Source organism: Rousettus aegyptiacus, unplaced genomic scaffold, assembly GCF_014176215.1.
Source record: "Rousettus aegyptiacus isolate mRouAeg1 unplaced genomic scaffold, mRouAeg1.p scaffold_m13_p_7, whole genome shotgun sequence".
Taxonomy (NCBI): domain Eukaryota; kingdom Metazoa; phylum Chordata; class Mammalia; order Chiroptera; family Pteropodidae; genus Rousettus; species Rousettus aegyptiacus.
In genome coordinates this window covers 26,558,080-26,571,678 of record NW_023416310.1, presented here as the reverse complement: position 1 = coordinate 26,571,678, position 13,599 = coordinate 26,558,080, and the positions used below count along the sequence as shown (strand labels likewise).

General features: G+C 32.8%; 1 protein-coding gene and 1 pseudogene across 2 annotated transcripts in view; both read right to left on the bottom strand.

Annotated features, from left to right (window-relative positions):
• The window catches only part of CAMKMT (calmodulin-lysine N-methyltransferase), a 326,415-nt gene that overhangs the window by 213,708 nt on the left and 99,108 nt on the right, over nt 1-13,599 (bottom strand). The window lies entirely within an intron of this gene.
• Nucleotides 10,956-11,074, bottom strand: LOC118605736 (annotated as a pseudogene).

Below are 13,599 nucleotides of genomic sequence, written 5' to 3'. Positions count from 1 at the left end.
AAACTCCTTTTCCCAGAAGTTTTTATGCTAACCAATGAAACTAAATCTGAGGTACCTTCTTATGTATCTCATTCTTCCTGGCACCCTGAGACGACCACACCATCCCATAGTTATCCTGCACCAACTTGGCTGTCATAACTGTAAAATTTTGTTGTTAGAAGGAACCTGAGCTCCTATGGCTCAGAAAATAGAATGGCTTACCCAAGGTCACATAGCTAATTAGAGGCCAAAAAAAAAAAAAAAAAAAAAAGCATTAGTATCTATGTCTGCTAATTTCTCTATTCCTCAGAATTCTCAACCAAAAAACTGTCTCAATTCCCCCAAAATAAGAATAGGACACAACAAGACCTATTTTTCTCTAAATTTCTCTATCTGCTTCATTTCATTAAATTATAAGCAATCTAACACTTTGAACTGCATCTTAACATTGAAAAAGTTTCCATTCATGCCCTTGTCTTTTTTGTTATTAACATTTCTCATTCTGTATGCATTATCCCTTGACAACGCACATTTTTAAAATTTGGACCAAATTCTAGACAATGTGAGTGTCTCAATTTTTTATATCAACAGAGGAAAGGGAGAAAAAAGTGATGTGATATCTTTCTTTAGCCCATGAAGATGTAAAAGAAATATATTAAAATACCACTCACAGAATTTCCAGAGGACACAATTCAAAGGATAATAATCAATGCAAGTCACCAAGAGTTGACATTTCCATGACCTAAGCTTGTTGTATACTGTACCTCCTGCTCATGCCTACTGACATCCAGGAGTAAACCCTAAGGGAGTTGTTTTGAGTGAGGGTTTCTGTATGTCTCTTTGAATAGGAATACAAAGTGACAGAAAAATAACTCAAAATTGCTATAAAATGAATGGTATTTCCAAATGCGCAAGCAAACAACATGCACTTTAATGTAACACATTTCTTCTTATTTGGCAGTAAGTTAAAACATATGTTGTTTGAAGTTTATATAAAATGGATGAAAAGGTGTTATTTGTGTTAAAAATGAAACCAAATTACTAAGTGGCTTAAAATCCATGGCTTTTATTATCCAAATGTAGCCAGTTAAAAGTAATGTCACTTGAAGAGTAAAAATAAATTAGGGTTAACAGTTACTGGTTTGCTTGTGAGTTTGTTGTTTTTTTTTTGTTTTGTTTTGTTTTGTTTTTGATGAAGGAAATAAAGTAAAAACCTTCAAAATTATGCACTTAGTCATTACAATTTCACCATTTTCTTTAATACAATTCCAAAAAACAAACAAAGAAATTTAGTTATTCCTTAAAATCAAGTACAAATATTTTTTCCTGAAGGCTTTTTCTTCTATGAATTATGAAAGAAAGAGCTGTCAAAGCTTAGTCTCACTTCAAACAGGAAAAGTCAATGGCAGCAGGTAAAAATCAGGTAGTCAGAATGTCCTCATCAATTTGCCTTGGGAAAAAATCTCACCAAGAAGAACATCTACAAAAAGCAAAAATCATTATCATCAAATAAAGGATTTTTACCATTAATAGTTTGATTAGCATTTTGCAAAACAAAAATGAGAGAAAATATTCAACATATTTAGATGCAAAAGACAGAAAGAACAGATTTTTAAACAGCACTGGAGGAGCAGAAGTTAAGAACTAAAACTTAAAAACAAAAAGAAGCTTTGTTACTTCGTTTTTAAATAGACAGTATATTCAAAGGTAATTTGTTTCTTGGGCCTAAGGTCTGTGGCATTGGTGACTTCCTTCTAAAGTTCTTATCTATAACTTATATAGAACTCAAAGTAATTTTTTTGTTGACCATTGCTTAACATAGCAAAAAATAAGTTATAGTATGTCCCCAAGAGATCAGATGACGTGGCTCCAATAAATGCAATAAAAAAAGCATGATCTGCTACAGTAAATCCTTAAAGGAGGAACAAATGCCTTAAAGGAAAGCCTAATAACTGTACCCTATTTTGAGCACTGATAAATAGTAACACCACCACTGATCAGCATTAAAGATGGGACCAAGTAGTAAAGAATGGCCAACCCTCAAACCAACACCATCAGTGAGGTTGGGTCCAAAGAAAATGCATCAAGAGATGTCATCGCAGTAGTCAATCATTACTTTCGCCCTTAGTTATATTGGCCAAATACATTTCTAGATACAAAAAAAATAAATAAAAAAAAATCTAATCTTACACTGTTTACCATGATCAGTTGTTTGTTTTCTAATTTCTAAAACCTTTTTGCATTTTAATTTTTTTTCTAGAAATAAAAGGAATTAAAAAACTTAAGAACTCATTAGTATTACAGTTTAATACTTTGTCCATGTTGGATAGAAGTATTGACTAACCATCAAAAAATAGGAAAATAAAAAAATACAATTTAAATTATGAAAGCTGATAATTTTAAGAGGAAATAAACTCTTAACTGTTGTCTAAGTTTCGTTTTCAAGTATAATTTGCTTTTGCTTCTAAATAAATGTTAGAAGCTATTAGTGAATCTTCTTTATCCTCACATGCCAGCATTCTCTAGACAAATGAGAACTCAAATGCTTTATAAGAAACATAATTTCATTATTCTTCATGTAGTCTCTCTGAGGTTTATATTCATTTCCCTCCTTTTTCCCTCTGTCCCTCAAAATCCAATGACCAATAAAATCATAATTAAAATCTAGATGATAATAGTCACATATCTGTAGTACCCAAACTACTACTAACTAGTAAATCACATTTCAAAAAGTTGGTCAGCTGGAATCTGGAATTAAGGTGAATCAATTATATGTCAATTATATCAATAAATCTGGAAAAAAAGGATGAACCAATAATGTTAGTAAAACTAAGTCTGGCTACTTAATTCATTTAAAAAAGAAAGGAAACATTTTCTGAAGTTCGTGTTTTCCAGGATTTTGTTACAAATTTGTTGATAGTTTCAAATAACTTTAATTCTCAAGTTAACTTTAAGACAAATAGTTCCCAATTAAACAAGGCCCATTCTGGTTTTGGGGGCGCAATGGATAAAAAAACAAGAGAAGTGTATGTTCCTGTCTCTTAGTCACAAAGAATATCAAAAGGAGGTCATATGTATAGTCACAAGAGATATACTGACAGGCCTGAAAGACAAGCCATTTATCATAGTGCACTGTGAATTCATATTTTTGTAAATTATCCAATTATCCTATGCATAGTTCAATTATACTGATTTTTATATTAAAAGAATTAATTTATTAAATGAAGATATTTAAAACATTCCACAATTTTTGTAATCTCACTTTGGCAGTTTCTTCAGTTTTCGAATACACCAGAAACCCGTGGTTTAACGAAGGGCGGGCATGGCAGGAATAGTCTACCCCAATAGAGAGGCAGATTTTATTACTGACATTTTTTTAAATTACTGGTGCATGGTAATAATTAAAAGCAGATCAACTTTCAATTTCATTATTTTTTTAAAGTTCTCTTAACACCCCCTATTGCCTGCCCTCCACTGGCCCTCCCCCATGACTCCCTCCAGCCCTTGGCACGACTTGCTGGAAACCCCAAAAAAGGTAAACAGCGAAGACCTTGTCACAATCTCTGGCATACTGTGCATTTCTTATCATTCCTTAGTGACCTCATCAGTTTTCTTCTCTTCCATTTTCTCTTCAGTTTGTTCAATTTTAAGCATTTTACAAAGGAGATAGCAAAGTTAAATTTAGATCTTATAACGAGTCCTTAGTTATGTGCTTTGAAAATATCTTCTCCTACTCAGTAGCTCACCTGATTTCCTTCAGTGTCCTTCAGTAACAGACGTTCCTAACTATAATGTAACCCAATTTATCAATCTTTTCCTGTGTGTTATGTTTTCTATCCCATTTAAGAAATCTCTGCCTGCCTAAGGGTCATGACAGCATTCTTATATATTTAATGTTTCATGCTTCACATTTAGATCTATGATCCACTTAAAATTGATATTTGTATATGATGTCAGGTAAGGGATCATGATTTCTTTTCTTCTGTGAGGCTATCCTGTTGGCTCAGAATGTTTTATTGAAAATACCACCCAAGAGCATTTGAGATCTTGCTTTCTGACATGTCATCTGTTTGGCTCAAATAAATTCAAATAAACTCTTACAAATTAAAAAAAGAAAATTTACCATTCATCATCATTGTTCTGCAATGCATCTATGTCATAAAATCAAGTTTCCATATATGTATGTGTCTATTTTTGGACTCTATACAATTCTATTAGACTCTTGTCAATTCTTACACCAGTACCAGACTTCCTTAATTACTATAGCTTTATGATAAATCTTGATCTAGTAGTGTAAATCTTCCAACTTTCTTCTTTTTCTTCAAGATTATCTTGATTATTATTGGTCCTTTGCATTTCCATACAAATACTAAAATCATCTGTCAATTGCTGCTAACAGTAATTCATCTGACTCCTTCCCAATAACCTCAGATCTCTTTGAAGTATTTTTCTACTCTTTGGAACTCTGTATAATAAAGAGCACAAAATTTTGCAGAAAAGGCATGAGGTATCATATGACGTGTTTCCCGTTGAAGGCTCATGGCATTGCCTGAAGAGCAAATCCTTGATTCTTAGAAACTGGCTTCAGTCCCTTGGAGATTTTGCAAGGAAACATTTTTTAAAGAGACAACTATTCAGACCTATCTAGAAATATATTTTATGATAATTGCCAGCACCATACATATACTTCTAAAAGTCTCAGGGTAGATTAAGAAAGTTCCATTCATGTCGCCTTTTAAAATCAAGTGGAATAACAAAATTGATAGAATTTTAGAATGTAAATGGTTTTCTGGAAATTACTCTCCTTTTGTTTAAACCCAATTTTACCTGACAATGAATAACTTCTCATGTAATCATTTGTTTGATATTTTTATGAGAACTGTAACAACATTATTTTCCCTTAGAATTTTAGCTACATAATGACTTTTATATATATTCTTGTGGCTCTGAATTCTCAATACCCAACCTACCAGCAACTTTAGAAGTGTATGGTCTCAAAATAAAAGTCAAGACTCCAGGCTTCCAGTTAAGAGCTGTGCCATCGAGACTTTCCATATAAGAAAGAGTAATTGTACTGGCTATGTTGTATTCACTGGGTGATGATTACAAGGATAGCACAGTGCATTAAACAAACGATCTCCAACTTTTTTAGCACCAGGGATCAGTGCTCCTATGGGAATCTAATGCCTGATGATCTGAGGTGGAATTGAAGCGGTGATGCTAGTGCTGGGGAGCGGCTGCAAACACAGATAAAGCTTTGTGTGCTGGCTCGCAGCTCACCTCTTGCTGTGTGGCCGGGTTCCTAACAGGCCACAACAGATACCAGGCTGTGGCTCGGGATTGGGGATCCCTGCGTTAGAATACAAAGGGCTTCAGGACAAGGACACGTTAAAAATAGTTAAGCTTGATAATTGTGGTTGAATTCATGAATAATTAATTTTGATCTCATCATTGTTTTTCCAAAGGAACATAAGAGAGACTAAGAAAAAAAAAATACTTAAATTGAATGGGAAGTTGACTTCTCATTGCAGGTTAAATTGAATGTGAAGTAGGGAAGCTAAATTTTACATCAGGTGTTCTCCCATACTGACTGAAGGTAACATTCATTTAGATGAGAGAGTAAATGGCTGGTCAGTCAGGCCTGAAGGGGAGAATGTCAATTGCAGGGGTAGTCATTGTGTTTTTATACAGTGCTAAGCACGTGTCTTGCCCACAGCATGTATGCTATGTACAATTGTTGATTTGATGTGAGAGCACTTAAAGCTGTAGCACTGGCATCATAATTCTTTATGATACAGTTGGTACCTTTTACAATGTTAACTTTAAGCAGAGCCTGATGTTACATGCCCTTGGCTTGGGAGGTCCCTTTGGCAGGTTCTGAAAGAAATGTGCCATACGTGAAGGGAAAGAACAGTTTCCCCCATATACTGAATTACCTGGAATGTTTAGGATACTAATTGACCTTGCCAACCATCACTCCCCCCTATACAGAAAGAAACATACCGATTAATAATATCCAGTATAGACTCTACAGTTTCAGGCCTAAGAAAGAACAGAGCTGTCCTAGAGTGAATAAGACTATCTCTAGAGGCCAGGAATCAGGGGATCAGGAATTTGTAGAAAGCCACTCAGAGAAAAAGTGGCTTGAGGTCCTGTTATTTCTAATTATATGACTCAGAAAAGAACCATGTTTATGCAATAATATTTTAGCTAAATGTTTATAAGTAATTCTTTACTTAAATTTATAGAATTAATATTAACAAATTCTGATTTATCTGGAACCCAGGAAACCAGAAAGCTCAATTATCATCAAATTCTTTCCCCCCTTAAACAGGATTCTAAAATACCAATAGATGCTTATGATGGTAAGCGTTCAGATAAAGGTCCCAGTGTACCCCTTGAATAGTTTTTTTAAAAGTAATTATTTTTAGTATATATTCAAAGTCAAGTTTACCTTATTACATACTAATGCTCGCAAAACTGGTCACACATTCAGGACGTACAGAAGAGTAATCAGTTAAACAGAAAATTGCAATTAATGAAAATTTCCATTCAACGGCCATTATTTAGAGTCAAGAGTTTATTATGTTGGCTGCTTTCTCAAATTCAGACATCTTAGTCTCTGTGCTTCCACTCTTGAAAGTCTTTCCCTATCAGTCTATTATGCTATTCTCTAAGCCTTAAAACTCCCCTCAAAATATGAGAGTTAATCTTATCCTGTCTTTTTAAACATGTAAACAGTTTCTGTGAACATCTTTTAGGTAATATTTACTAACATTAAAGCTTACTATTACTGAATATGGGAAAATAAAATGCAAAATCATTTTAGATTGGCAAAATTTTAAATTATAAGGAATTGAAAAGAAATACTAAAATTTGGCTTTAAATGAGTCTAAACCATTCAAACTTTACCAAATATCTCATTTTCTTTTTCTATACTTATATGCTTAAATTTTTTTATTTTATTTTTTAAGTCTACATACATTTCATTTGCTGAAAACAACTCCAAGCATTCATAGTATCTAACCAATCAAAGGCTTTCCATTTTATTTTAAAAATAAAGAATTTTAGTATCAACATTTTTTTACTTACAAAAAGCAAAATCAACTCTAATTTTAAGGAATATTTTGTTAACTAGCAATATAAATTCACTGAAGGACATAATTCATTTTATTAAAATACTTTATAAATATTAGAAACTAGAGCAAAGTGATCATACTTACATATTCGCAATTTACGTGAGAAACTAATAAAGAGAGGTTAATTTTAACATAATATTCTAAAAGAGAATTGTAATAATATATACATGGAATTCATTTTGTAATATCTTGGTTTGCATCTGGCTGAAACATTTTTAAAGAGTGAACAATACTGCCAGATAACCAAAAGAGCCTTGCCTTAAGTGATGAATTTTGGCTACATAGCTAGCTATTTTAAATATGCTAAAAAACAACAGCAAGGACAAAAGAAATATATTTACACATAATTAAACGATCATTATGCCATAGAAATATATTTTTATGTGCTTAAAATGTTAAAAACATTCAAAAATAAATTGATTTGTATTTTTGCTCCTAGTAGCTGCGTTTAAAACAACATATGTTTGCCAAGTAGCAGACAATACACACACAATATAAATATTAAGAGCATAGAAGTTTCCTAGTAAACTTTTTTGCTTTTATAATTCTGTTTCCTTTTATACGCAACAAATGGGATATGGAGGTAGGTATATATAACATCCATCATTCCTTATGAAAAACACCATTCTGAACATACAAGTGAATAAATATTTTGATATATGGATGATTGATATAGACATATATCTTTTCACTTGTATGATTCAAATGTTCCACATCTCACAAAGCTGTATTTCCTTTACCTACAAGAAATGTATATATGCATCTCTAAATATCTGTGTACTACATATAAATATGTATGTTTTTAGAGTTCAATAATGTATTTACTTAACAGATACAGTAATAGATGTAGATTAATCCCAAAAATTAAGGTTCAGTAGTTAAAAAGATATCTAATTAATAAAAATAGATAGCTCCAAAAAATAACCTCTTCCCTTCGGAATATATACGATTTTCATACATTGCAGTTAATTTACTGCTCTGTTATTGCAAATGATAAAGAGAACATAGTCTTTCCTAAATTTTAAAAAAAATGAGTCCCAGACTTTTATATTAATTTGAATAAATTATCATAAATTTTCTGGATAATTAATTTGAACAATAAGAAAAAGGTTGTTTAATTTATGAATAAACATTTCAAGGTAGGTTTAAATATTTTAACTTGAACCAAAAAACTAGTTTCTTTTAGAATTTTGCAACTCTCTGGATTAAAATAACTGGCAGGAAAATTTTTTGAAATAATCACTTCGACCATTACAATTAAATGAATGACAATCTTTATACCTAATGTGGGTTTATTTTGGGTGGTTGGAGGGACTTGTGGTATGTGCGTATGCTTGTGTGTTTAAGTGAACAGCCACACTGATAATGACGGCTGCTTCTCAGAGGGAAAAAGTGATTGAACAGCTCTATGAGTGCCTACTTCCCCAGTTCTGAGTCTTCTAAAGGGAAACCACAGTATTTATTAAAGACAGTTACAAAATCACTCTTTTATAGGCGCTATGATTTGATTCAAAGCCTCCTAGAAGGTGAATGGCAACGTTAAACCATTAACCACTCAGCTCCTGAACATGAGGGAAATTAAGCTTGTATAGCAAGCAGGATTTCCTTCCCAAGATTTCAGTGGCAGTAAAAATTAACGATGGATTATTCCTGTAATTGGGGGAGGGGGAGAGAAAAAAAGTTTCTATCCTGCCTTGTTCTCAGATTACCTAAAGATTTATATTTCATAATGTATGACCATAAAATTATGGCTGTGAACATTTGGGGACATGATTTAAAATATAAAATGGAACTTAAAAGAAAGATAAGCTACTTAAATCTTTAAAGGGAAACTAAAACTAATGGTAATTTTCATGTATCACATTTCAAAGAAGAGTCCTTAAACCCATGAGTTCATGACAGCTTTATTCTTAGACCCACAAAACAAGCCATTGTTATGCTCCGAAACTGCAGGAACTGCTGCCACCTATAGGATCTGAACAATAATGGCAGCGTTTTACTCAGCAGTACCCTCTATTGGGGACAGAAATGTGCTGACTGTGTAAGTACTTTTCTTAACAGCAGGTGGCCTCACTTTTGATACAGATTTACCTAAAAGACGTTGGTTTAAAAGCTTTTTCGTGTTTTGTAAAATAAACTCAACTTTTGCCTGAATCTAAAGTTGCTAGGTGATTTGACATAGAAAAAACATAGCCTTGAACTTTACAAATTCATTTCCATAAACAGTTTCACAAAGTCATTCCCCAGTTGCTAATCTGATGTCACTTAGTGCCAAGCCATACCAACAAAGCCACAAAAGAGAGGCATTCTGCTGAGACTCACTGCAAAGGGACAAAAGTAGGAAAAGTGTTTATAGAGTGTAGAATGCCGGTTACCACAGTAAGTCCCATCTTCCTAGAGTTTACTTTACTCTATAATGAAGTAACCATAAAGCTGACAATTCCTTGCGGCATTTTTAGGTTATTTTAAATAAGGTTACACATTTTTAAAGATGTTTACTGTTGAGTATTCAATAACTCAAGACTTTATGGGTAGTAACAGGTACCAAAGATACTAGCATGATTTTCTTGGAACGGAAAATCAATTAACTTTTCTATGTTTTTATTGTAATCATCAAATGACAAAACAAAGGATTTCCTTTTGTTTTTATTTTGTCCATATTTATTAATTAAAATAGCCAACACCTTTACTATTGTTAAAGATTTGAGAGCATTTTAAATGTTCAAAAATAAAAGGTGTTATACTCAAGGGCAGAAGTAAAGGATTTCAGCATATTCAGAAGCCAAGGTAGAGTACGCTTATAAACCAAAGAAAATCTTATAGCGGAAAACCATTCAGTCAGAGTCAAGTAGCACTCAAGCTATGAAAATAAGTAAACATTGTCCACTATACTGTTAAAGACATGCCATCAACTGACATTCGAATTCAACAGCAAGATGTTGCAAATGCTAAACTCTAAACCTCTGTCTGTAATTGCATCAAATGGCAAGGGGAAAAAAAAAAACATACGTAGGACAAAATAAGGAAACAAAACAATATCCAATCTGGAGCTATGAAAAACAAATAAAATTATTATTGAAATGTTGACTATTCCTGAACTATTAGACAGATGAATATTAAAAAATTTAGCCAACTATCCAGATATTTATCATGTTTCTATAAAAAAACAGAACCTTAGAATTTGATTTTGAGTATCATTCAGAACTCCTGTCACAAAATCAGATTCCTAGAAAACAAATATACACTGCTCTTAATGTTATACATTAAATCTATGGTACATAAATATATTTTTTAAGGCCACTGAAGTAAATGGTCACTGTAGCTTTACATAGGCTGTGTTTGCCACCGAGGACTGTACAGAGAAGTATTATCCCGCCCTTTGTGTGAGGCAGCAAGTTAACCCCATGATTTCTAACACTCCCATCTTTCACCGGTGCCAAGGCCTAGCCCATGGCTCTACCATTATAGGTATGTTTATAGTCCTGAATTTAAGCCTACCAACTTAGTTTTTTCTTTACGTGTCTTTACATATCTGACCTGCCACCATCTTCTTCAAATGACTATTCTGTGCTACTGACAAAAGCTCTGATGGACATTCAATCCCTTTCATAAGTGAGAAATGGCAGCCAGGCAAGATAGAGAAATAGAAGAAGCTGTAAGTGTTCAATCAAAAAATGATAGGCACCTAATAATTATAGGTATAAAAAGGCTTTAAAGCTATACTTTTGAATCTTTTTTTTTTTTTTTTTTTTTTTTTAGGCAAGGCAACCCTTGGTTGACCTTACAGATTGCAAGGACCTTGTCAGCTTACAATCCCTTATTTTTTAAATTTTTTTACACCTACAGCACCTGGTCGTCCTAGGTAGTCTCCCATCCAAATACTAACCAGGCCTGAACCTGCTTAGCTTCCGAGATCAGATGGGTTTGGGCTTGTTAAGGGTGGCATGGCCGTAGACTACTTTTGAATTATTATAATCATTTTCTCCAGCTACAGACAGGCATTATTTTTAAGCTGTTTATTTAATCATTACAGTTTAAGCTTTCAACTTTAATTTTTTTTCAATTCCAAACTAGAGTGGGGAGATACAGTTTTAAAAGTTTCTATTTGTTATAGGGTTAAGCAAATTTATTTGAACTATATTCGTATGTAAACAATATCATTGTATGGAAAGTAACATACCAGCCCAATAAATATCAGGTGGTTCTCAGGGTAGATACTCGTGTACACTAATTCTGCGCTTCTCCAAACTTTCTGATGGTATCATGGGTTTGCTCTACTATGAAGTAAATGTTGCTTTATTATATCAAATCTCCAACTTCCTATTAACTTAATAATGAACTATTGCAAGCTGGATTTTTATAGAGTTTTTTAAAAGATAGTGATTAGATACATAGATATAATTGTATGTGGTAAAATATTTCCACAGTGTTTCTCAAACTTCATTTACATATTCTTTATTTTCCTAAATTCTCTGTATCCTCATTGTACTACTTTTGCAGAGCCTATGACCCAGAACTATTATTAATATAATTGCATGAATCTTTCTTTTATTACTTCATTAATAAGCCACTTGGACAATAATAATAGTTATGACAGAGTCTGTATCCACCATTTGTCATGTTCTAGGAGCATTTTCTTCCTAAACATTGATCCTTAGATCATCCCCGTGAAATATTATCTCCACTTTACAGATGAGGAAACTAAAGGACAGGGAAAGTATACGACTTGACCACGGCTACCAGGACTGTAGATTACAAATCAGGTGCACTTTTTATTAAACATCTGTGGATATAATTTAATTCAATTCAACAAAAATTACTGAGCACTGATACATGTAACATGGGATGTTAATGTAGTTTTTACAAGACAATTTTTTTTATAGAATTGAATTACTCAAAGTTCTTAAAAATGCATAAAGTACTATAAAGACCTGAATGTCACAAAATTTTAAAATTTGCTTATATTCTTGATACATATTATCGCAATAAAATGAACACATTTCACAGCAAAAAGGGATTCGGCAGCTGAAAACTGTAAATAATTTATGCTATAAAGTCATATACATCCCACTTTAAGAACATATTACAATATGCAAACCTGTAAAGGGATCCCATATTGCTGAGTGGGATCATTTGAATTTATAATATTCTAGATCTTTAAGGATTTAATAATCTCTTCATTTTTTTTCAACAATACACTTTACCATTTTGTAGTGTCTTTATTTTGAAAGCACCTGGAATAAACAGTTTTAAAAACTACAATTTTCTTTGTAGCTACAGTATAAATTGCAATAGCGACTCAAGCACCGAAGAACTACAGTGCTACCCTAAGGACAAGAGACATTTTAGATTCTTAAATATATTAAGAAGAAGCCTTTTCTTTAAATCGTCAAGTCATCTCTCTTTTTTTAAACAGTGACTTAATCCTGTTTTACACAAAAATCAAATGCAATATCATTTCAGTCACTATACATTATAGAATAAGAAAAAAAGAAAAGGTTTTGATGGATATCCTAAAGCTTCAGTTCTAAGGGACATAGAAGAGTAGATGGTTCTCAGAGATGCAATCACAGGCTATTTCTACTTTAGAAATTGCTAATTTCTAAAGATGCATTTGAAGGGTAATGTTGATATGCCTACAATATGACTCTAGTAAATCAAAATGAAAATAAGATCATGCATGAGACTTTTTGATGAAATTTCCCTTCTATTTTAGAAGGCTATCCAGACAGGAGAGGAGGTGGAGGAAGGGGGAGTGGATGGTGAAAAGGGGCAAAGGAAGTAAGAAATACAAATGGACAGATACAAAATAGTCACGGAGATATAAGTGTAGCATAAGGAAAATCGTCAACAATGTTGTAAAAATACATAAGGGGGAAGAAGGGGACTAGATTTAGTAGGGTGCCCATTTTGTGAGTTATACAGACCTCTAATCACTATGCTGTACAACTGGAACTAATATATTATTGTATGCCAACTATAATTGAAAAAACTCATTGAATTGTACAATGTAAATCTGAACAACTAATTGTATATTGTACTTCAATAAAGCTGGGGGAGTGGATTGAAAAATTAATTAATGAACTAATTAATTAATTAATTAATTTACTAAGAGGGCTATCCAACACTCCTCTTCCCTATCGGTACCATCCTCGGGCCAAATGAATTTTGCTAGCTCTGCTTTAGGCACACCAGTCAATTCTTTTCAAAATGTCTCCTTATTCTCACCTATGTCTACAAACCCTTACTTTTCATATAAGGCCCAGTTTTATATTCCTTTTTCAAGATAACAAATTTTCAGTTAATATTTTCGAACTGTAGTTGACTGAAACCACGGAAAGCAAACCGTGGTTAAGGAAAGAGTACAGTAATATTCTTAAATGGCATCTATTACTATGTCTCAGGTCTTATCATTCTTGTAACATTCCTGAATTGCATCTATCACTGTATCTCAGGTCTTATCATTCTTGTGCCAATTTCA